Source organism: Helianthus annuus, chromosome 5 (assembly GCF_002127325.2).
Source record: "Helianthus annuus cultivar XRQ/B chromosome 5, HanXRQr2.0-SUNRISE, whole genome shotgun sequence".
Classification (NCBI taxonomy): domain Eukaryota; kingdom Viridiplantae; phylum Streptophyta; class Magnoliopsida; order Asterales; family Asteraceae; genus Helianthus; species Helianthus annuus.
In genome coordinates this window covers 168,243,048-168,266,467 of record NC_035437.2, presented here as the reverse complement: position 1 = coordinate 168,266,467, position 23,420 = coordinate 168,243,048, and positions in this window count along the sequence as shown.

The following is a 23,420-nucleotide window of genomic DNA, read 5'->3' as shown; positions in this document are numbered from 1 at the left end:
ATGTGTTTCGAATTCTGAGAACCGCAGTCGCGTACTCGGATGACTCGTTGATTTTATGTGTTTTTGTGTACTTTACTTGTTTACGTGTTTATATTTTGGGTATTATTCGATTTTGCTGCCATTTCGATCAACACACACGACTCGTACTGTTATTCTATCCTCGTTCGATCTCCAGTTGCTGCAATCTAGACGATGTTATATTATAATATGCTATACGACTAAGTTAGGCGAATACGATGCCATTCTATATGCTATACGAACGACACACGAACTTTGAAGGATAGGTTTCTGTTTTCTGACTACCTCTGTGCGTGATTGCGTATGTGCCTTTCGTGACTATGTGCTTCTGTGCTTTACTTGCTTATGTGCTTTTGTGATTATGTGATGCTGTGATGTGTGTCTATGAGATTTCGTGATGTGTGTTTCGACGTGTTCCTAAGCTTTAGTAATCTAGACGTGTGAGGTGAGAATCGATTACGTTGTGTTGAGTCCTGTGACGATGTCTATTGCAGACCTTGTCGTCGTCTGGATCACGTCAACGTCTGACCCGCCAGGAAAAGAGAGACAGACGTCTCGCTGCTATCATCTCCAAATCCGTAGCGAAAGCTATGAGTGAGGTGTATGAAAACGCTAGCAAGTCGTCGGAAGGATCTCATGCTGATACCCCTAAGGATTCCAGCAAGGCTGCCTTTAGCTTCAAGCAGTTTAAAGCATGCGGACCGAAGGAGTTCACCGGTGAGGATGGCCCTACTACCATGTTTCATTGGTTCGACTCGGTCGAAGTCACCCTGCGACAAAGCGGATGCCCCGAAAATCTCCGCACTCTCAATGCTACTGGCGTCTTCCAGTCCCGTGCTCTAGACTGGTGGACTGCTGAACAAAACAAGCGTGGGAATGATGCAGCTTACGAGCTGACATGGGAGGAACTGAAGGCAATCATGATCGACGAATTTTGCCCTCCCCATGAACGCCAAAAGCTGGAGGATGAATTTTGGGTCATTAAGCAGAAGGACGGAGACAACGCTGCTCTCACTGCTCGCTTCAAGCAGCTCAGTATCATATGTCCCGATTAGGTCAAGACTCCAGAAATGACTATCAAGAAGTATATCCGAGCTCTGCCAGACTGTGTAGCAGATTTTGTTCACGCCTCCAAGCCAGCAACAATCGAAGAAACCTACCTACTCGCCGCTGAGATCAATGACAAGCGAGTAAAGTCTGGGTTCTGGGATAAGCAAACCAAGTCTCTGCACCAAGCCACAACAGCACCCACCGACGCCACCTCTGCTCAATCCTCAAGGTCCTCAAGAAGGAAGAAGAAGAACAACAGCTCCAGCAACAAGAGCTGTGCTGCCGCAACAGGTGCTGCCCCTCTACAAGCTGTACCAGCTCAGCAGCAGCAGCACCAGCGCTCAGCTCCAGTGATCAATGCACCGCCAGCAAAGCGTGCATACACAGGCCCTCACCCACTCTGCCCCACATGCTCTTATCACCATCCAGTGGGTCTGGCTTGTCGTTTCTGCGCTCACTGCAACCTCTACGGGCATTTCACTGCGAACTGTCGCTATGGTCCTCGTCAAGCCCCAGTTCAAGCCACTGTCAACCAAGCTCTACTTCCTGCCCCTCCAGGCCAACAAGCAGCTCAAGCCCCTGTAGCCAATGCTCGAGTCTGCTTTGCATGTGGTGACCCTAACCACTTTGCAAACAGGTGCCCGAACAGGGTGGTTAAGCAAGAACCCCAGCAGCAACAACCACAACAGCAGCCTCAGCAACAGCAACAAGCAGCCCATGCCCGAACCTTCAACATCAATGCCCGTCAGGCTCAGGCGGATAACAACGTGGTTAATGGTACGTTCCTTGTGAATGGTATTTATGCATCATGTTTGTTTGATACTGGAGCCGATAACTGCTTTGTGTCGTTTGAATTCGAGAAGCTCCTTAGTCGTAAGCGCTCTTATCTGTCCTCGTCATTCGAAGTCGAAGTCGCTACTGGAAGAACCGTCGCAGTTAACTCTGTTCTTCGTGATTGCACTCTAGAACTCAACAATCACATTTTTCCAATCGACCTTATTCTAATGCAACTCGGAAGCTTCGACGTCATAATAGGCATGGACTTTCTTCGTGAAAACCATGCCGAAGTTGTGTGCTTCGAAAAGATGATTCGATTCTCGCTCGCGAATGGTGATCTATTGTGTGTGTACGGTGAAACGGCATCGAAAGGTCTCGAGCTCATGTCATGTATTCAAGCCAGCAAGTATCTCCGCAAGGAATACCGAGCCTTCTTGGCCAACATTGTAGTAGCGGAGAAGGAAAAGAAAAAGAAAGTTGAAGTCAAAGACGTTCCAGTGGTTCGTGAATTTACTCAGGTGTTCCCTGACGATCTTCCCGGACTACCACCAAGTCGTGATATCGAATTCCGCATCGACCTCATTCCTGGAGCTAACCCCGTTGCCAAAACCCTTACCGACTCGCACCATCCGAAATGAGGGAACTCTCGAATCAACTCCAGGAGTTACTCGAAAAAGGCTTTATTCGCCCGAGCACCTCTCCTTGGGGCGCGCCAGTCCTTTTCGTCAAAAAGAAGGATGGATCGTTCCGGATGTGCATCGACTATCGGGAATTGAATAAGTTAACCATCAAGAACCGATACCCCTTGCCCCGAATCGACGATTTGTTTGATCAGCTACAAGGTGCCTCATGTTTCTCTAAAATCGATTTGCGTTTAGGATATCATCAGCTACGGATTCAAGAAGAAGACATTCCTAAAACCGCTTTTCGAACCCGTTATGGCCATTACGAATTTGTTGTTATGCCCTTTGGTCTAACCAACGCACCCGCGGTTTTTATGGATCTGATGAATCGCGTGTGTAAGCCTTATCTTGACCGTTTCGTCATCGTGTTCATCGACGATGTCTTGATTTATTCCAAAACGAAAGCCGATTCTCGAGTTACTCCAGGGGAACCAACTCTATGCCAAGTTCTCTAAGTGCGAATTCTGGTTGGAGGAGGTTCAGTTTCTGGGTCACATCGTGAATAGTCAGGGTATCCATGTCGATCCTGCGAAGATTGAAGCTGTCAAAAGCTGGATTACGCCTAAGAACCCGTCAGAAGTTCGTTCTTTTCTCGGACTAGCGGGCTATTATCGACGATTCATTGAAGGATTCTCCAAGATCGCTGTGCCGCTTACCGCTCTTACTCATAAGGACAAGCCTTTTGTGTGGGGAAATGTCACACCCCGATTTCCACGTGTCTCACCGGTGGGCCCGGTGGGGGATTACCGTGACGATGTTGGCAACAATATAGTCAAACCACACAATTATATAATGCACAGCGGAAGCTTAAAGATAAATATATAAACTTCAACCTCTGGTTGTAATATCAAATGTATTACAGAAGTTGAATATATCCACAACGGATCGTAAATAAACATAAAGTATTGTTCCATCAGATACTGCAATCAAGCTTGCGAGACTTATCACGACGCTAGGGAGCTAATACCAGCCAATTTACGTTTAGGTACCTGCACTTAATCTTTTTGGGGAAAATACGTCAGTTTACACTGGTAAATACATTCAACTGACACATTTGAAAATGTTTATTAAAAATTGATTTGAATGCACAAGGCACAAACTCTTTTATAACTTGGGAAAATTATAATAAAATCTTGTGAACGTTTTACATGTTCTTTTATGCGTTCAGTAGCCCGGATCGTGCCGGGTTAAAGATTTGTAGACACACCACGTTTGCGTAAAACCGTAGTATAAAAACCAACGGCTACGTCTTTTAATTTAATGTCGACACTTTATACCGGGTGTACGCCTACACCGGGATGTCGATGGTCGTGGCCATTTCGTAAAATGATGCCAAGGATATCCGGGACAACGGTCATTAAACCCCCCCAAAGGCTTATAAGCAACAAAACTGTTTAAATGAGCCGATCATATTTAATCAATTAACCACCTAAGCGATGGAATTATATAATGCTCAATCAAGCGGTATTAATATACCGTAACCCAAGCCCATATAGGGGAAATAAGTTAAAGTATTTACCTTTGCAAGTATATTTCCTTATTTTGGATTAAATCACCGATAGCTTTTACTGGGGCTCCTAATCTGGAACGAAGGTTTTAATTAACCTCTTAGAATCCTAACGGGTCGTTATAATGGCCGTAGCCTAGACCGGTTGGTTCCGACATGTATAGATATGGTTTAATCGCGTGAAAGGCGAAAACCGAGAATGGAGTGTGATTCTGACCCAACAAGTTCAGAGACTTGTTTTAGATGGGTTAATGGTTCACACTCTGGATTTTGGGGTTCAAATAATATAATTTGACCCGTATCGGCTAAATTATGAAAACTAGTTTCATAAGCCGAACCGTGCGCACAATAGGCGAAACGGTTAACCATGAGAGTCGTACGCTTATTTCCTAAGTCAATATGCCATAAATGGGTTGTGGTATCAGTAGGATACCTTCCGTGATGCCCGTAACGAGTTTAAGTTAGTATTATGCCCCGTAGGGGCTTTTTGGTCATTTTAAAGACTTTAAAAAGGCTTTTCGAGTTCTACAAGAAATCTGAGTTTTCTGAACAGCTTATAAAGTTTAAAATACTTTATTTATTATTTAAAACCAGTAGCAACTGGAATCGGGTCAAAAGACCTTGTAGAACTCATGTTTTGGCCAAAAATGGCATATTTGGTATTTACCGAACCGTAGCCATAACCGCAGGTTATGAGCAAGGTAAAAATTATTAAAAATCTTTAAAATTCCCAAAATATTAATTTATAACAGTGGGTAAAAGATTTGGTGACGAAATCTTGGTTTAGATAGGCGTTATGCTATTTGCGCCGTTAATTACTAAAGTTTATTTAAATTGCGCTAATTAGCATAACTCTCATTCTAGACCTCGGATTGACGTGAAACTTTAAGGACATGCTTATAATTTAATAAGCAAGGTTTTGGTCCGTTCACGTGTCCGAAATACTCGTTTTAATTTTAAAAGGCCGTTACGGTCAACTTTTAGGCGAATGACGGAAATGCGCAAAAGACTCGGATAACTCATGAACCGATCACAGAGGTTTATACCGACATGTGACCTGGTCCTAAGAGAGTCCTAAGGTATATTTATACCTCACTAAAATGGGTCAGAACTGAAGTCAAAGCAAAAGTCAAACTTTTGCGACATTCGGCTCCGAACCGGGTCAATATAGCAAATGGTCGATTCAAACGAGCGCAAACAAGTTTATATACTTATTATCATATTTTATAAGTGTCAAAACAGGTTTCATAACATATACATTACAGATTATGCATAAATCGCTAAAATAGCTTTCTGTTGACTTTTTAACCGCACGTTTGACTCGATATTTGACATAGTTAGAGTGGTGATCAGGGGGAACCTTTTTAGAGGTTTATTACCCACATAAATACCATCTCATAACCACTTTTGATTCGTCATAAGACTGAACCATTTGCAAGTTATTGCAATGACAACCGTTAGTTACGACGGTTGTGTTTTTAGGCTATAACTATGGAAATGTGAAACCACAAAGGGTTAGATCACTTACAGAAGTTGTGTTCTTGCTTATAGAGCAGAGAAAAGGACTTGAGAGCTCTTGCAATGATCAGAGATGTGTGTTTTTTGATGTTGTGAATGTTATGTGCATAAGGTGGCTATTTATAGCCAATGCCAAGCAACTATGATCATTGCAAACACTCACAATAGTCCAGAGATGATGGGTAGGTGTCCCCTAAGTGTTATGGGTCGAGCATAGAGTGCCCATGCCCCATTAATTGGTTGTTGGTCGTTCAAAGGGTCCAAAGGTCAAGTAGTTACAATGTTTCTGCATCTGGGCGTCTAATGCGGCCCGCATGGAAGTTCCATGCGTTTATAATGCGGGCCGCCTAAGATTCATATATCAGACGCGTAAAACAGGAGGCTCGCGGCCCGCCTCAACTTAACCAACATGCAATGCGGGTCGCGTGAAGCCTGTTTTTCAGATTTTTAAAATCTTTTGAAATGATTACGAAATCCTGGTAATTAATAACGAAATCTTTCGTAATGATTTACCTGACCTTTCGGGTTTGAAGGGGTAACTTTGCGGTTTGGCCCTCGGTTATTTACCGATAGGGGCCTCGTGTTATTTACCCGCGTTGTTAAGTCCCTGATTAGTTTATTAATTATTCAGAGAGTCTTAACTTTCATTATTGACGCTTTTAACCCTTCTCATACGAATTCGAGTATAACTCTTTCGTTTTAAAACGGAACTTCGCGGAATTTATACTGTATATTCTAGTGAGCGTATAATACTGTTACGAAGTCTTGGGAACGTTAAAGGGTCACTCAGAGGTATAATTAAACATGTTGACACAGTTAACCCCTGTTGTTCGTAATCTCTCACTTTCTTCCGCGTTTCGCTTCCGTACGATTTATGATTTATTCGTTTGAAGGTACAAGCATTTATTTAGGGTTACTATACAGTATATTTACCCTTGTTGACATCTATAACCCTCGAATATATATACTTTCAAGGTTTGTCAAAATTAGTCCTTTATTTAATATCAATGCCACGTGTAAACAAATGACACGTGTTAACACATTATTGGACACAAAAATTCGAGGTGTTACATCCTCACCCCCTTAAAATAAATCTCGACCCGAGATTTACTCAAATAAATAGGGGTACTTTTCTTTCATTGTAGCTTCGACTTCCCACGTATATTCAGGACCTCTACGAGCATCCCATTTGACTTTTACAATCGGTACGTGCTTTCTGCGAAGCTTCTTCACCTGTCGATCTTCAATCGACAAAGGTTTTTCTATAAATTTTAAGCTCTCATCTATATGCACATCTGTGTGTGGAATCACCAATGATTCATCGGCGAAGCACTTTTTGAGATTGCAGATGTGGAACACATTGTGAATTCCATTGAGCTCTTCAGGCAAGTTCAACTTATAGGCAACTGATCCGACCCGTTCAATGACCTCAAAAGGTCCTATGTATCTCGGACTCAGTTTGCCTTTCTTGCCGAAACGCATCACCCCCTTCCAGGGTGATACCTTAAGTAATACTTTTTCACCCACTTCGAAGTGAAAGTCCTTACGCTTTGGATCAGCGTAGCTCTTCTGCCTATCGCGGGCAGCCTTGAGACGTTCCCGGATCTGGACAATCTTGTCCGTTGTCTGGAAAACAATCTCTGGTCCTGATAATTGGACCTCTCCTACTTCCGCCCAACAAACAGGCGATCTGCATTTCCTACCATATAATGCCTCGAAAGGCGCAGCCTTTATGCTGGTGTGGTAGCTATTATTGTAGGAGAATTCGATCAGGGGTAGGTTCTTATCCCAGTTACCACCTAAATTGATCGCACATGCACGAAGCATGTCTTCTAGCGTTTGGATAGTACGCTCACTTTGACCGTCCGTCTGTGGATGGTAAGCCGTACTAAAGTTTAAACGCGTGCCCAAAGATTGCTGGAAACTCTTCCAGAAGTGAGATGTGTATCTAGTATCCCTGTCGGAGATAATAGACACAGGTATGCCGTGTAAGGCTACAATCTTATCAACATAAAGTTGGGCTAACATATCGGAGCTATACGTCTCCTTGATGGGTAGAAAGTGAGCTGATTTAGTCAGCCTATTGACTATGACCCATATTGTATCGTTTCCTTTCCTGGTTTTGGGTAACTTGGTTATGAAGTCCATAGTTACGCATTCCCACTTCCACTCGGGAAGCTCAGGCTGTTGTAGCAAGCCAGACGGCTTTTGGTGCTCGGCTTTGACTTGAGCACAAGTCAAGCACTTTGCTACATGGGCGGCTACAGACTTTTTCAAGCCTATCCACCAATAATTTGCCTTTAAGTCTTGGTACATTTTATCAGCACCAGGATGAACTGAGTATTTGGAACTATGGGCTTCCTGGAGAACAACATCTCGTAGTCCTCCATAAATAGGAACCCATATACGTCCGTTCAGCCTCAAGATTCCATCCTTGCTAAGAGTCAACTGCTCCTCAGTTACTCCCAGCTTTTCATTAGGATAATTAGCTTCTAACACAGCCTCTCGTTGTGCAGCTAATATCCTTTCAATTAGATTGTTCTTGACTTCAATGCTCTTGGCATTGATTCGAATGGGTTTTACCCTTTCCTTTCTGCTCAAGGCATCGGCGACAACATTCGCCTTGCCGGGATGGTACCTGATCTCGCAGTCATAATCATTCAGAGTTTCCATCCAACGGCGCTGCCTCATGTTCAACTCTTTCTGGTTGAACAGGTGCTGGAGGCTTTTGTGATCAGAATAAATCACAAATTTAATACCATAAAGGTAATGCCTCCACAACTTCAGTGCAAATACAACGGCACCCAGCTCCAAATCGTGGGTGGTGTAATTCTTTTCGTGCACCTTTAATTGCCTTGAAGCATAGGCAATCACCTTGCCCTTCTGCATAAGCACACATCCCATGCCTGTGTGTGATGCATCGCAGTAAACTACGAATTCATCTGTACCTTCCGGTAATGTCAACACAGGTGCGTTGCTTAGCTTTTGCTTCAGTATTTCGAAGGACTCTTGCTGCTTTGGGCCCCAAATGTACTTTTCTCTCTTCTTGGTCAAGGAAGTCAAGGGCGCAGCAATCCTCGAGAAATTTTCAATAAATCTCCGGTAGTATCCTGCTAACCCCAGGAAACTACGGATTTCGGTAGGCGTCTTTGGCTCTTGCCAGTTCATGACTGCCTCTACCTTAGCGGGATCTACTTGGATACCACGCTCACTTACAACGTGCCCTAAAAACTGGACCTCTCGTAGCCAGAATTCACATTTCGAGAATTTGGCGTAGAGTTTCTCACGCTGTAATAATTCGAGAATGCAACGGAGGTGCTTCTCGTGGTCAGCTTGATTCTTGGAATATATAAGGATATCATCGATGAAGACTATGACAAATTTGTCCAAATACGGCTTGCAGACGCGATTCATGAGATCCATGAACGCAGCCGGTGCATTTGTGAGCCCAAAAGGCATCACTAGGAACTCGTAATGACCATAGCGAGTCCTAAATGCAGTTTTGTGTACATCTTCATCTCTGACCCTTAGCTGATGATAACCCGACCTCAAGTCGATCTTGGAGAAGTAGCTTGCTCCTTGCAGCTGGTCAAACAGATCATCGATCCTTGGTAAAGGATATCTATTCTTTATGGTAACTTTATTTAGCTCACGGTAATCAATGCACAATCGCATTGATCCGTCCTTCTTCTTTACAAAAAGGACGGGAGCTCCCCAGGGAGATGAACTAGGTCTGATAAAACCTTTCGCCAGCAGTTCATCCAACTGGGTCCTCAGTTCTTTCATTTCCGTCGGAGCTAATCGGTAAGGTGCTCTTGCTATCGGAGCTGCTCCAGGAATGATGTCAATTCTGAACTCCACTTGTCTATCTGGTGGCAACCCAGGTAGTTCTTCGGGAAAAACCTCGGGGTATTTAGAAATGACGGGAAGATCCTCGATCTTCGGCTTTGGTTCTTCTATTAACACCTGAGCCATGTAAATTACACAGCCTCTGTTTAAACACCTTGAAGCTTTCAGCATAGATACGTCTTCGGGCAATCCGTACTGCGTATCCCCTCGAATGGTAAGAGATTCACCACTCGGAGTCTTTAAGACTATCTGCCTTTTGCCGCAAATGATTTGGGCCTCGTTATGGGATAACCAGTCCATGCCTAGCACAATGTCAAAACCCGCTAATTTGAAGGGAAGTAGAGATAAAGGAAAAGAATGGTTCTTAATGGACATTTCACATCCTTCTAGAACAGTAGAGACGGTTTCTATCGTGCCGTCTGCTAACTCTACTTCGTATTTCATATCAAGGGTTTTGATAGCCATATTAAGTAGTTGGCAAAATTTCTGGTCTACAAAGGATTTATCGGCGCCAGAATCGAATAGTACTCTTGCAAATATATTATTTACGAGAAAAGTACCTGTAAGCACATTGTCGTCCTTAACCGCTTCCTTTGCATCCATGCGAAAAACTCTCGCATTTGACTTCTTTGTCTCTTCCGCCTTCTTGGCATACTTAGGGCAGTTACTCTTGATATGCCCCTTTTCATTGCAACCATAGCAGGTTGCATCCTTGATCTTCTTGCACTCCACAGTCTTATGATCCTTGGACTTGCATAGTCCACAGGATGGAGTCTTTTGTTGCGACTGTGAACCAGACGCAAACCTACACTTCCCGGAGTGAGGTTTCTTGCAGACCTTGCAGTGAGGTCTTCCATCAGCTTGTCCCTCCTTCTTTGCCTCCGACCCTCTCTTGCCCTCACCGTTTCCACGGTGCTTTTTCCCAGACTTTCGTGAGGTATCATCCTCACGTTTTCGCTTTTCAGCCTCCTTGCTCCTTTGTGCCCTCAGACGGACAGCATCAAGTGTAAGAGACAAGGAGAGGTCAGTCACTGACCTGAAGGTCGTCGGCCTAGAGGCCTTCACACTGGCCTTGATCGCCGGCTCTAAGCCCCCAATGAAGCGGGCAATCCTTCGAGGTTCTGGTGTCACAAGATATGGCACCAAGCGTGACATGGTGTTAAAGCTTGTCAGATATGCTTGACAATCCAGGTTTGTCATCACTAGTGAGACAAAATCCGCCTCAATCTTCTCAACCTCATGTTGAGGGCAGTAGTTTTCTTTTATGAGGGCAATAAACTCCCCCCATGACATTTTGTATAAGGCAGACTTACCTGAAGCCTGCACCAGAGCTCTCCACCACGCCAGGGCCTCGCCCTTGAATGACTGGGACACAAACTTTACCACGTCCCTCTCAGCGCACCCGCTGATGTCCACAATCGTGTCCATCTCGTCTAGCCAGGTGATACAGTCAACCGCACCTTTCTCCCCTGTAAATTCACGGGGCTTACATGATACAAAGTATTTGTAGGTGCAACCCTTAGCACTAGATGCATCAGTATATTCTCTATCGCGATGAACGCTGTGCTCAGTGGACGAGTGTTTGTCGTCCTCTTTCTTGGGTTCAGAGGGTGGTTTGGAGTGTGTCTTTGGTTTAGAGGGTGGTTTTGACACTGTTCTGCCTTGGGACTCAGTATATTGACGATCAATAGCTGCCTGAACAGCATTGTCAATCAGAGCCTTCAGTTGTGCGCCTGTCAGATGCACTGGCGTATTGTCATAGTCATCTTCATTTGTGTGGCTGTTCTCTCCATTGGGATCCGCCATTGTAACTTGAATCTGTTACAGAAGATAACAAAATTTTTATTCAGGAGATTATTATATAATTGTCTTTTATGACAATTTGTCAACCATGGTACAGAGACCATATTTGGTTAACTTATTATTTCATTACATATCAGGATTTGAATATATCCTATTTCAGCTATATAAATAGTATTGGCGGCATAAAGCCTAATCATGATGATGTTTTATAATATTAGCCGAGATTTCAGAGAATCAAAGGCATAGAGAGTTGAACCGTAGTTCTTTTATCTCTTTCTGACAGGGAGTCATAGACCACCACTGCCCTTTGTCATTATAAGACAATTATTACAGCCCATAGGCACTACACCTCTAATGGATGTTTTAATATGGTTGGTCCGTAGGCACTACATCACTAAATGGATGTTTTATGATACTGGCCCGTAGGCACTACATCACTAATGGATGTTTTAATAATATTGGCCCGTAGGCACTACATCACTAATGGATGTTTTTATAACATTGGCCCGTAGGCACTACATCACTAATGGATGTTTTTATAATACTGGCCCGTAGGCACTACATCACTAATGGATGTTTTTATAACATTGGCCCGTAGGCACTACATCACTAATGGATTTTTTAATAATATTGATCACCTTTATTGGTGATTTACCCCACGATTTATAAATCATTTAGTTGGGTTTCGAAATCCTCAAAGGATTATTGTATAAGAATGACGTGCGTGATTTTAACGAATCACATCTGCCATGATTGTTAACATGCGTACAGAGGTTAACAGGGGATCAGAATCTTTTCAATTAGGTCGTACCATCTTGACTGGATCTTTTAAAAGACACCAAGCTAGGTTTCACCTTTTAAGATTCTTTATTTAGGCAGATCAATATAAAAGGAATGGTTTTGATTTATTTTATACATATTAAAACAAAACTCATAGCATACATTCCAAAATCTCAAATACAATTACATATTGCCCTAAACGGGTCTTTTAAATAGTACATACCTCCATAGAGGGTTTTTTTTTTTTTATAAGTGACAAGTCCACGCAGGGACTAATACAAGATAGATGTCCATGCAAGGACTAAAGATAAGTCCACGTAGGGACTGAAATACGATAAGTTGTCCACACAGGGACTTATTTCAAAGTAGAAATTACATTAGTACAACTATTAAGGGCTAGTGGTCACGTTTCTTCTTTTTGCCCTTTAGTAGGTTTGCCAAGCCCTTGAGAAATCCTCGGTGGCTCTTTTTCTCTTCTTCGAACTCTCTCTCCACACGATCTAGTCGATGGAGTATTTCTTCCTGTTCAGGAGGAGAGAAACGTGGTTGCGGCGCTTGATGCGGAACTGGAGGTCTGGGAGGTATTGGATACCCATGAGCTGAGTAGTCCGGTGGTCCCATGTTTCCATGTGCTCCGTCAGGGTAGCGCGCATTATATCTAGCCGACACCACATATGGGTCGCGCTCATAGCCGTAGTTGTATTGTGCTTGTGACGGTTCGAACGGGTTGTAAGCCGTCGGACCCGTGTAAGCTGGTATGGGTTGGTCATACCCAAATGGTGGCGAATTTTGTGCAGCTAGTGCGGAGTTCGCCTCCTGTATAGGACTTGAAGGTCCTTCTTCTTGTAGTGGCGGATAGTGGCTACTACTAGAATGTCGAGGAGTGCTGAAGTGGATACCCCCTCCTCCTCGTGTAGACATACGAGCGTTTGTCCTCCTACGCCTTGGCGGATCAGGTATTACTGGTTGCGCTGGTGGCGGAGGTGGTGGCGTAACTGCCTCAAAGCGTGAATCCTCAGAGGGATCCTGTGGATGTCGCGGTTGTTGTGATGTCTGTTGAGGTGGCGTGTAGTACCACTCATGTCGGTCAAACAACGCTTGGAAACTGTCAGGTCCTTGATAGGGCGTGCCATGGAAGGATGACCCATCAGAAACTTCTATCGGATGCGTGGGCGTACCACGCGCAGGTTCAGTTGGATCAGTATCTTCATCCATATGGTCCTCGGAGAAATGATCTTGTGGCCCTAGTGGAACAAAACCTGAAGGTTCCTGTATGTAGTCAGCTGGATTAAACTGACCTATATAGTAGGGAGTAGGGTCGTCATAATTCCGGGTCGATACTGAACGTTGTAGAGGTATGAAGGAAGGTTGTAGGTTGTTGGGGTCATTTTCTGAGTTTGGTCCAAAGGAGTGCCGGTAGGATGGCGTCGAGCTGTGCGAAGTGGAATGCCTCGCGGGTTCGTAAAGATCTCTTCGTCGTTGTGGCTCTTCGCTCCTTGTCATCGAAGGATGTCTTGTACCAGATGGTCCAGCCTCGTTATCGTGATGTGTCACGATTTCTCCTCTGCCTCTTCTTCCCCTTCCTCTTCCTCGGAATATAACAGGTGGCATTTTCCTGCTCCAAAACTTATTAAAAATTGAATTGAAAATAAAGACAAAAAGGAGTATTAATTCGAATTTGTCCTATGTTATTGTCTAGACTCAAGTATGTGCAATTGTGTCATTGAGATTAAACACAATAGGGTAGTGTTTAATTCACTCAATGTTGGCTCTGATACCAACCTGTCACACCCCGATTTCCACGTGTCTCACCGGTGGGCCCGGTGGGGGATTACCGTGACGATGTTGGCAACAATATAGTCAAACCACACAATTATATAATGCACAGCGGAAGCTTAAAGATAAATATATAAACTTCAACCTCTGGTTGTAATATCAAATGTATTACAGAAGTTGAATATATCCACAACGGATCGTAAATAAACATAAAGTATTGTTCCATCAGATACTGCAATCAAGCTTGCGAGACTTATCACGACGCTAGGGAGCTAATACCAGCCAATTTACGTTTAGGTACCTGCACTTAATCTTTTTGGGGAAAATACGTCAGTTTACACTGGTAAATACATTCAACTGACACATTTGAAAATGTTTATTAAAAATTGATTTGAATGCACAAGGCACAAACTCTTTTATAACTTGGGAAAATTATAATAAAATCTTGTGAACGTTTTACATGTTCTTTTATGCGTTCAGTAGCCCGGATCGTGCCGGGTTAAAGATTTGTAGACACACCACGTTTGCGTAAAACCGTAGTATAAAAACCAACGGCTACGTCTTTTAATTTAATGTCGACACTTTATACCGGGTGTACGCCTACACCGGGATGTCGATGGTCGTGGCCATTTCGTAAAATGATGCCAAGGATATCCGGGACAACGGTCATTAAACCCCCCCAAAGGCTTATAAGCAACAAAACTGTTTAAATGAGCCGATCATATTTAATCAATTAACCACCTAAGCGATGGAATTATATAATGCTCAATCAAGCGGTATTAATATACCGTAACCCAAGCCCATATAGGGGAAATAAGTTAAAGTATTTACCTTTGCAAGTATATTTCCTTATTTTGGATTAAATCACCGATAGCTTTTACTGGGGCTCCTAATCTGGAACGAAGGTTTTAATTAACCTCTTAGAATCCTAACGGGTCGTTATAATGGCCGTAGCCTAGACCGGTTGGTTCCGACATGTATAGATATGGTTTAATCGCGTGAAAGGCGAAAACCGAGAATGGAGTGTGATTCTGACCCAACAAGTTCAGAGACTTGTTTTAGATGGGTTAATGGTTCACACTCTGGATTTTGGGGTTCAAATAATATAATTTGACCCGTATCGGCTAAATTATGAAAACTAGTTTCATAAGCCGAACCGTGCGCACAATAGGCGAAACAGTTAACCATGAGAGTCGTACGCTTATTTCCTAAGTCAATATGCCATAAATGGGTTGTGGTATCAGTAGGATACCTTCCGTGATGCCCGTAACGAGTTTAAGTTAGTATTATGCCCCGTAGGGGCTTTTTGGTCATTTTAAAGACTTTAAAAAGGCTTTTCGAGTTCTACAGGAAATCTGAGTTTTCCGAACAGCTTATAAAGCTTAAAATACTTTATTTATTATTTAAAACCAGTAGCAACTGGAATCGGGTCAAAAGACCTTGTAGAACTCATGTTTTGGCCAAAAAGGGCATATTTGGTATTTACCGAACCGTAGCCGTAACCGCAGGTTATGAGCAAGGTAAAAATTATTAAAAATCTTTAAAATTCCCAAAATATTAATTTATAACAGTGGGTAAAAGATTTGGTGACGAAATCTTGGTTTAGATAGGCGTTATGCTATTTGCGCCGTTAATTACTAAAGTTTATTTAAATTGCGCTAATTAGCATAACTCTCATTCTAGACCTCGGATTGACGTGAAACTTTAAGGACATGCTTATAATTTAATAAGCAAGGTTTTGGGTCAGAACTGAAGTCAAAGCAAAAGTCAAACTTTTGCGACATTCGGCTCCGAACCGGGTCAATATAGCAAATGGTCGATTCAAACGAGCGCAAACAAGTTTATATACTTATTATCATATTTTATAAGTGTCAAAACAGGTTTCATAACATATACATTACAGATTATGCATAAATCGCTAAAATAGCTTTCTGTTGACTTTTTAACCGCACGTTTGACTCGATATTTGACATAGTTAGAGTGGTGATCAGGGGGAACCTTTTTAGAGGTTTATTACCCACATAAATACCATCTCATAACCACTTTTGATTCGTCATAAGACTGAACCATTTGCAAGTTATTGCAATGACAACCGTTAGTTACGACGGTTGTGTTTTTAGGCTATAACTATGGAAATGTGAAACCACAAAGGGTTAGATCACTTACAGAAGTTGTGTTCTTGCTTATAGAGCAGAGAAAAGGACTTGAGAGCTCTTGCAATGATCAGAGATGTGTGTTTTTTGATGTTGTGAATGTTATGTGCATAAGGTGGCTATTTATAGCCAATGCCAAGCAACTATGATCATTGCAAACACTCACAATAGTCCAGAGATGATGGGTAGGTGTCCCCTAAGTGTTATGGGTCGAGCATAGAGTGCCCATGCCCCATTAATTGGTTGTTGGTCGTTCAAAGGGTCCAAAGGTCAAGTAGTTACAATGTTTCTGCATCTGGGCGTCTAATGCGGCCCGCATGGAAGTTCCATGCGTTTATAATGCGGGCCGCCTAAGATTCATATATCAGACGCGTAAAACAGGAGGCTCGCGGCCCGCCTCAACTTAACCAACATGCAATGCGGGTCGCGTGAAGCCTGTTTTTCAGATTTTTAAAATCTTTTGAAATGATTACGAAATCCTGGTAATTAATAACGAAATCTTTCGTAATGATTTACCTGACCTTTCGGGTTTGAAGGGGTAACTTTGCGGTTTGGCCCTCGGTTATTTACCGATAGGGGCCTCGTGTTATTTACCCGCGTTGTTAAGTCCCTGATTAGTTTATTAATTATTCAGAGAGTCTTAACTTTCATTATTGACGCTTTTAACCCTTCTCATAAGAATTCGAGTATAACTCTTTCGTTTTAAAACGGAACTTCGCGGAATTTATACTGTATATTCTAGTGAGCGTATAATACTGTTACGAAGTCTTGGGAACGTTAAAGGGTCACTCAGAGGTATAATTAAACATGTTGACACAGTTAACCCCTGTAGTTCGTAATCTCTCACTTTCTTCCGCGTTTCGCTTCCGTACGATTTATGATTTATTCGTTTGAAGGTACAAGCATTTATTTAGGGTTACTATACAGTATATTTACCCTTGTTGACATCTATAACCCTCGAATATATATACTTTCAAGGTTTGTCAAAATTAGTCCTTTATTTAATATCAATGCCACGTGTAAACAAATGACACGTGTTAACACATTATTGGACACAAAAATTCGAGGTGTTACAGGAAATGCACAAGAGACTGCCTTTCAAACCCTCAAGCATATGCTGTGCAACGCTCCAATTCTTACGCTGCCCGACGGAAGCGACAACTTCATTGTCTACTGTGATGCTTCTAACCTTGGTCTCGGCTGTGTTCTCATGCAGCGAGACAAGGTTATAGCCTACGCATCTCGTCAGCTCAAGATCCACGAGAAGAACTATACAACCCATGACCTCGAGCTAGGCGCGGTTGTCTTTGCATTGAAGATTTGGCGACACTACCTGTATGGCACTAGGTGTACAATCTACACTGATCACAGGAGTTTACAACACATCTTTAATCAGAGAGAGCTTAATATGCGTCAACGCCGATGGGTAGAACTTCTCAACGATTACGACTGTGAGATTCGTTATCACCCAGGCAAGGCGAATGTGGTTGCTGACGCGCTCAGCAGAAAGAGTTACGTGCTCAGTACCCGAAACATCCAAGCCCAACACAAAGCAGGAACCCCAGCAGCAACAACCACAACAGCAGCCTCAGCAACAGCAGCAAGCAGCCCATGCCCGAACCTTCAACATCAATGCCCGTCAGGCTCAGGCGGATAACAACGTGGTTAATGGTACGTTCCTTGTGAATGGTATTTATGCATCATGTTTGTTTGATACTGGAGCCGATAACTGCTTTGTGTCGTTTGAATTCGAGAAGCTCCTTAGATGTAAGCGCTCTTATCTGTCCTCGTCATTCGAAGTCGAAGTCGCTACTGGAAGAACCGTCGCAGTTAACTCTGTTCTTCGTGATTGCACTCTAGAACTCAACAATCACATTTTTCCAATCGACCTTATTCCAATGCAACTCGGAAGCTTCGACGTCATAATAGGCATGGACTTTCTTCGTGAAAACCATGCCGAAGTTGTGTGCTTCGAAAAGATGATTCGATTCTCGCTCGCGAATGGTGATCTATTGTGTGTGTACGGTGAAACGGCATCGAAAGGTCTCGAGCTCATGTCATGTATTCAAGCCAGCAAGTATCTCCGCAAGGAATACCGAGCCTTCTTGGCCAACATTGTAGTAGCGGAGAAGGAAAAGAAAAAGAAAGTTGAAGTCAAAGACGTTCCAGTGGTTCGTGAATTTACTCAGGTGTTCCCGGACGATCTTCCCGGACTACCACCAAGTCGTGATATCGACTTCCGCATCGACCTCATTCCTGGAGCTAACCCCGTTGCCAAAGCCCCTTACCGACTCGCACCATCCGAAATGAGGGAACTCTCGAACCAACTCCAGGAATTACTCGAAAAAGGCTTTATTCGCCCGAGCACCTCTCCTTGGGGCGCGCCAGTCCTTTTCGTCAAAAAGAAGGATGGATCGTTCCGGATGTGCATCGACTATCGGGAATTGAATAAGTTAACCATCAAGAACCGATACCCCTTGCCCCGAATCGACAATTTGTTTGATCAACTACAAGGTGCCTCATGTTTCTCTAAAATCGATTTGCGTTCAGGATATCATCAGCTACGGATTCAAGAAAAAGGCATTCCTAAAACCGCTTTTCGAACCCGTTATGGCCATTACGAATTTGTTGTTATGCCCTTTGGTCTAACCAACGCACCCGCGGTTTTTATGGATCTGATGAATCGCGTGTGTAAGCCTTATCTTGACCGTTTCGTCATCGTGTTCATCGACGATGTCTTGATTTATTCCAAAGCGAAAGCCGAACACGCGCAACATCTACGTTTGGTTCTCGAGTTACTCCAGGGGAACCAACTCTATGCCAAGTTCTCTAAGTGCGAATTCTGGTTGGAGGAGGTTCAGTTTCTGGGTCACATCGTGAATAGTCAGGGTATCCATGTCGATCCTGCGAAGATTGAAGCTGTCAAAAGCTGGATTACGCCTAAGAACCCGTCAGAAGTTCGTTCTTTTCTCGGACTAGCGGGCTATTATCGACGATTCATTGAAGGATTCTCCAAGATCGCTGTGCCGCTTACCGCTCTTACTCATAAGGACAAGCCTTTTGTGTGGGGAAATGCACAAGAGACTGCCTTTCAAACCCTCAAGCATATGCTGTGCAACGCTCCAATTCTTACGCTGCCCGACGGAAGCGACAACTTCATTGTCTACTGTGATGCTTCTAACCTTGGTCTCGGCTGTGTTCTCATGCAGCGAGACAAGGTTATAGCCTACGCATCTCGTCAGCTCAAGATCCACGAGAAGAACTATACAACCCATGACCTCGAGCTAGGCGCGGTTGTCTTTGCATTGAAGATTTGGCGACACTACCTGTATGGCACTAGGTGTACAATCTACACTGATCACAGGAGTTTACAACACATCTTTAATCAGAGAGAGCTTAATATGCGTCAACGCCGATGGGTAGAACTTCTCAACGATTACGACTGTGAGATTCGTTATCACCCAGGCAAGGCGAATGTGGTTGCTGACGCGCTCAGCAGAAAGAGTTACGTGCTCAGTACCCGAAACATCCAAGCCCAGCACAAAGCAGGAACCCCAGCAGCAACAACCACAACAGCAGCCTCAGCAACAGCAGCAAGCAGCCCATGCCCGAACCTTCAACATCAATGCCCGTCAGGCTCAGGCGGATAACAACGTGGTTAATGGTACGTTCCTTGTGAATGGTATTTATGCATCATGTTTGTTTGATACTGGAGCCGATAACTGCTTTGTGTCGTTTGAATTCGAGAAGCTCCTTAGTCGTAAGCGCTCTTATCTGTCCTCGTCATTCGAAGTCGAAGTCGCTACTGGAAGAACCGTCGCAGTTAACTCTGTTCTTCGTGATTGCACTCTAGAACTCAACAATCACATTTTTCCAATCGACCTTATTCCAATGCAACTCGGAAGCTTCGACGTCATAATAGGCATGGACTTTCTTCGTGAAAACCATGCCGAAGTTGTGTGCTTCGAAAAGATGATTCGATTCTCGCTCGCGAATGGTGATCTATTGTGTGTGTACGGTGAAACGGCATCGAAAGGTCTCGAGCTCATGTCATGTATTCAAGCCAGCAAGTATCTCCGCAAGGAATACCGAGCCTTCTTGGCCAACATTGTAGTAGCGGAGAAGGAAAAGAAAAAGAAAGTTGAAGTCAAAGACGTTCCAGTGGTTCGTGAATTTACTCAGGTGTTCCCTGACGATCTTCCCGGACTACCACCAAGTCGTGATATCGACTTCCGCATCGACCTCATTCCTGGAGCTAACCCCGTTGCCAAAGCCCCTTACTGTCACACCCCGATTTCCACGTGTCTCACCGGTGGGCCCGGTGGGGGATTACCGTGACGATGTTGGCAACAATATAGTCAAACCACACAATTATATAATGCACAGCGGAAGCTTAAAGATAAATATATAAACTTCAACCTCTGGTTGTAATATCAAATGTATTACAGAAGTTGAATATATCCACAACGGATCGTAAATAAACATAAAGTATTGTTACATCAGATACTGCAATCAAGCTTGCGAGACTTATCACGACGCTAGGGAGCTAATACCAGCCAATTTACGTTTAGGTGCCTGCACTTAATCTTTTTGGGGAAAATACGTCAGTTTACACTGGTAAATACATTCAACTGACACATTTGAAAATGTTTATTAAAAATTGATTTGAATGCACAAGGCACAAACTCTTTTATAACTTGGGAAAATTATAATAAAATCTTGTGAACGTTTTACATGTTCTTTTATGCGTTCAGTAGCCCGGATCGTGCCGGGTTAAAGATTTGTAGACACACCACGTTTGCGTAAAACCGTAGTATAAAAACCAACGGCTACGTCTTTTAATTTAATGTCGACACTTTATACCGGGTGTACGCCTACACCGGGATGTCGATGGTCGTGGCCATTTCGTAAAATGATGCCAAGGATATCCGGGACAACGGTCATTAAACCCCCCCAAAGGCTTATAAGCAACAAAACTGTTTAAATGAGCCGATCATATTTAATCAATTAACCACCTAAGCGATGGAATTATATAATGCTCAATCAAGCGGTATTAATATACCGTAACCCAAGCCCATATAGGGGAAATAAGTTAAAGTATTTACCTTTGCAAGTATATTTCCTTATTTTGGATTAAATCACCGATAGCTTTTACTGGGGCTCCTAATCTGGAACGAAGGTTTTAATTAACCTCTTAGAATCCTAACGGGTCGTTATAATGGTCGTAGCCTAGACCGGTTGGTTCCGACATGTATAGATATGGTTTAATCGCGTGAAAGGCGAAAACCGAGAATGGAGTGTGATTCTGACCCAACAAGTTCAGAGACTTGTTTTAGATGGGTTAATGGTTCACACTCTGGATTTTGGGGTTCAAATAATATAATTTGACCCGTATCGGCTAAATTATGAAAACTAGTTTCATAAGCCGAACCGTGCGCACAATAGGCGAAACGGTTAACCATGAGAGTCGTACGCTTATTTCCTAAGTCAATATGCCATAAATGGGTTGTGGTATCAGTAGGATACCTTCCGTGATGCCCGTAACGAGTTTAAGTTAGTATTATGCCCCGTAGGGGCTTTTTGGTCATTTTAAAGACTTTAAAAAGGCTTTTCGAGTTCTACAGGAAATCTGAGTTTTCCGAACAGCTTATAAAGCTTAAAATACTTTATTTATTATTTAAAACCAGTAGCAACTGGAATCGGGTCAAAAGACCTTGTAGAACTCATGTTTTGGCCAAAAAGGGCATATTTGGTATTTACCGAACCGTAGCCGTAACCGCAGGTTATGAGCAAGGTAAAAATTATTAAAAATCTTTAAAATTCCCAAAATATTAATTTATAACAGTGGGTAAAAGATTTGGTGACGAAATCTTGGTTTAGATAGGCGTTATGCTATTTGCGCCGTTAATTACTAAAGTTTATTTAAATTGCGCTAATTAGCATAACTCTCATTCTAGACCTCGGATTGACGTGAAACTTTAAGGACATGCTTATAATTTAATAAGCAAGGTTTTGGTCCGTTCACGTTTCCGAAATACTCGTTTTAATTTTAAAAGGCCGTTACGGTCAACTTTTAGGCGAATGACGGAAATGCGCAAAAGACTCGGATAACTCATGAACCGATCACAGAGGTTTATACCGACATGTGACCTGGTCCTAAGAGAGTCCTAAGGTATATTTATACCTCACTAAAACGGGTCAGAACTGAAGTCAAAGCAAAAGTCAAACTTTTGCGACATTCGGCTCCGAACCGGGTCAATATAGCAAATGGTCGATTCAAACGAGCGCAAACAAGTTTATATACTTATTATCATATTTTATAAGTGTCAAAACAGGTTTCATAACATATACATTACAGATTATGCATAAATCGCTAAAATAGCTTTCTGTTGACTTTTTAACCGCACGTTTGACTCGATATTTGACATAGTTAGAGTGGTGATCAGGGGGAACCTTTTTAGAGGTTTATTACCCACATAAATACCATCTCATAACCACTTTTGATTCGTCATAAGACTGAACCATTTGCAAGTTATTGCAATGACAACCGTTAGTTACGACGGTTGTGTTTTTAGGCTATAACTATGGAAATGTGAAACCACAAAGGGTTAGATCACTTACAGAAGTTGTGTTCTTGCTTATAGAGCAGAGAAAAGGACTTGAGAGCTCTTGCAATGATCAGAGATGTGTGTTTTTTGATGTTGTGAATGTTATGTGCATAAGGTGGCTATTTATAGCCAATGCCAAGCAACTATGATCATTGCAAACACTCACAATAGTCCAGAGATGATGGGTAGGTGTCCCCTAAGTGTTATGGGTCGAGCATAGAGTGCCCATGCCCCATTAATTGGTTGTTGGTCGTTCAAAGGGTCCAAAGGTCAAGTAGTTACAATGTTTCTGCATCTGGGCGTCTAATGCGGCCCGCATGGAAGTTCCATGCGTTTATAATGCGGGCCGCCTAAGATTCATATATCAGACGCGTAAAACAGGAGGCTCGCGGCCCGCCTCAACTTAACCAACATGCAATGCGGGTCGCGTGAAGCCTGTTTTTCAGATTTTTAAAATCTTTTGAAATGATTACGAAATCCTGGTAATTAATAACGAAATCTTTCGTAATGATTTACCTGACCTTTCGGGTTTGAAGGGGTAACTTTGCGGTTTGGCCCTCGGTTATTTACCGATAGGGGCCTCGTGTTATTTACCCGCGTTGTTAAGTCCCTGATTAGTTTATTAATTATTCAGAGAGTCTTAACTTTCATTATTGACGCTTTTAACCCTTCTCATACGAATTCGAGTATAACTCTTTCGTTTTAAAACGGAACTTCGCGGAATTTATACTGTATATTCTAGTGAGCGTATAATACTGTTACGAAGTCTTGGGAACGTTAAAGGGTCACTCAGAGGTATAATTAAACATGTTGACACAGTTAACCCCTGTAGTTCGTAATCTCTCACTTTCTTCCGCGTTTCGCTTCCGTACGATTTATGATTTATTCGTTTGAAGGT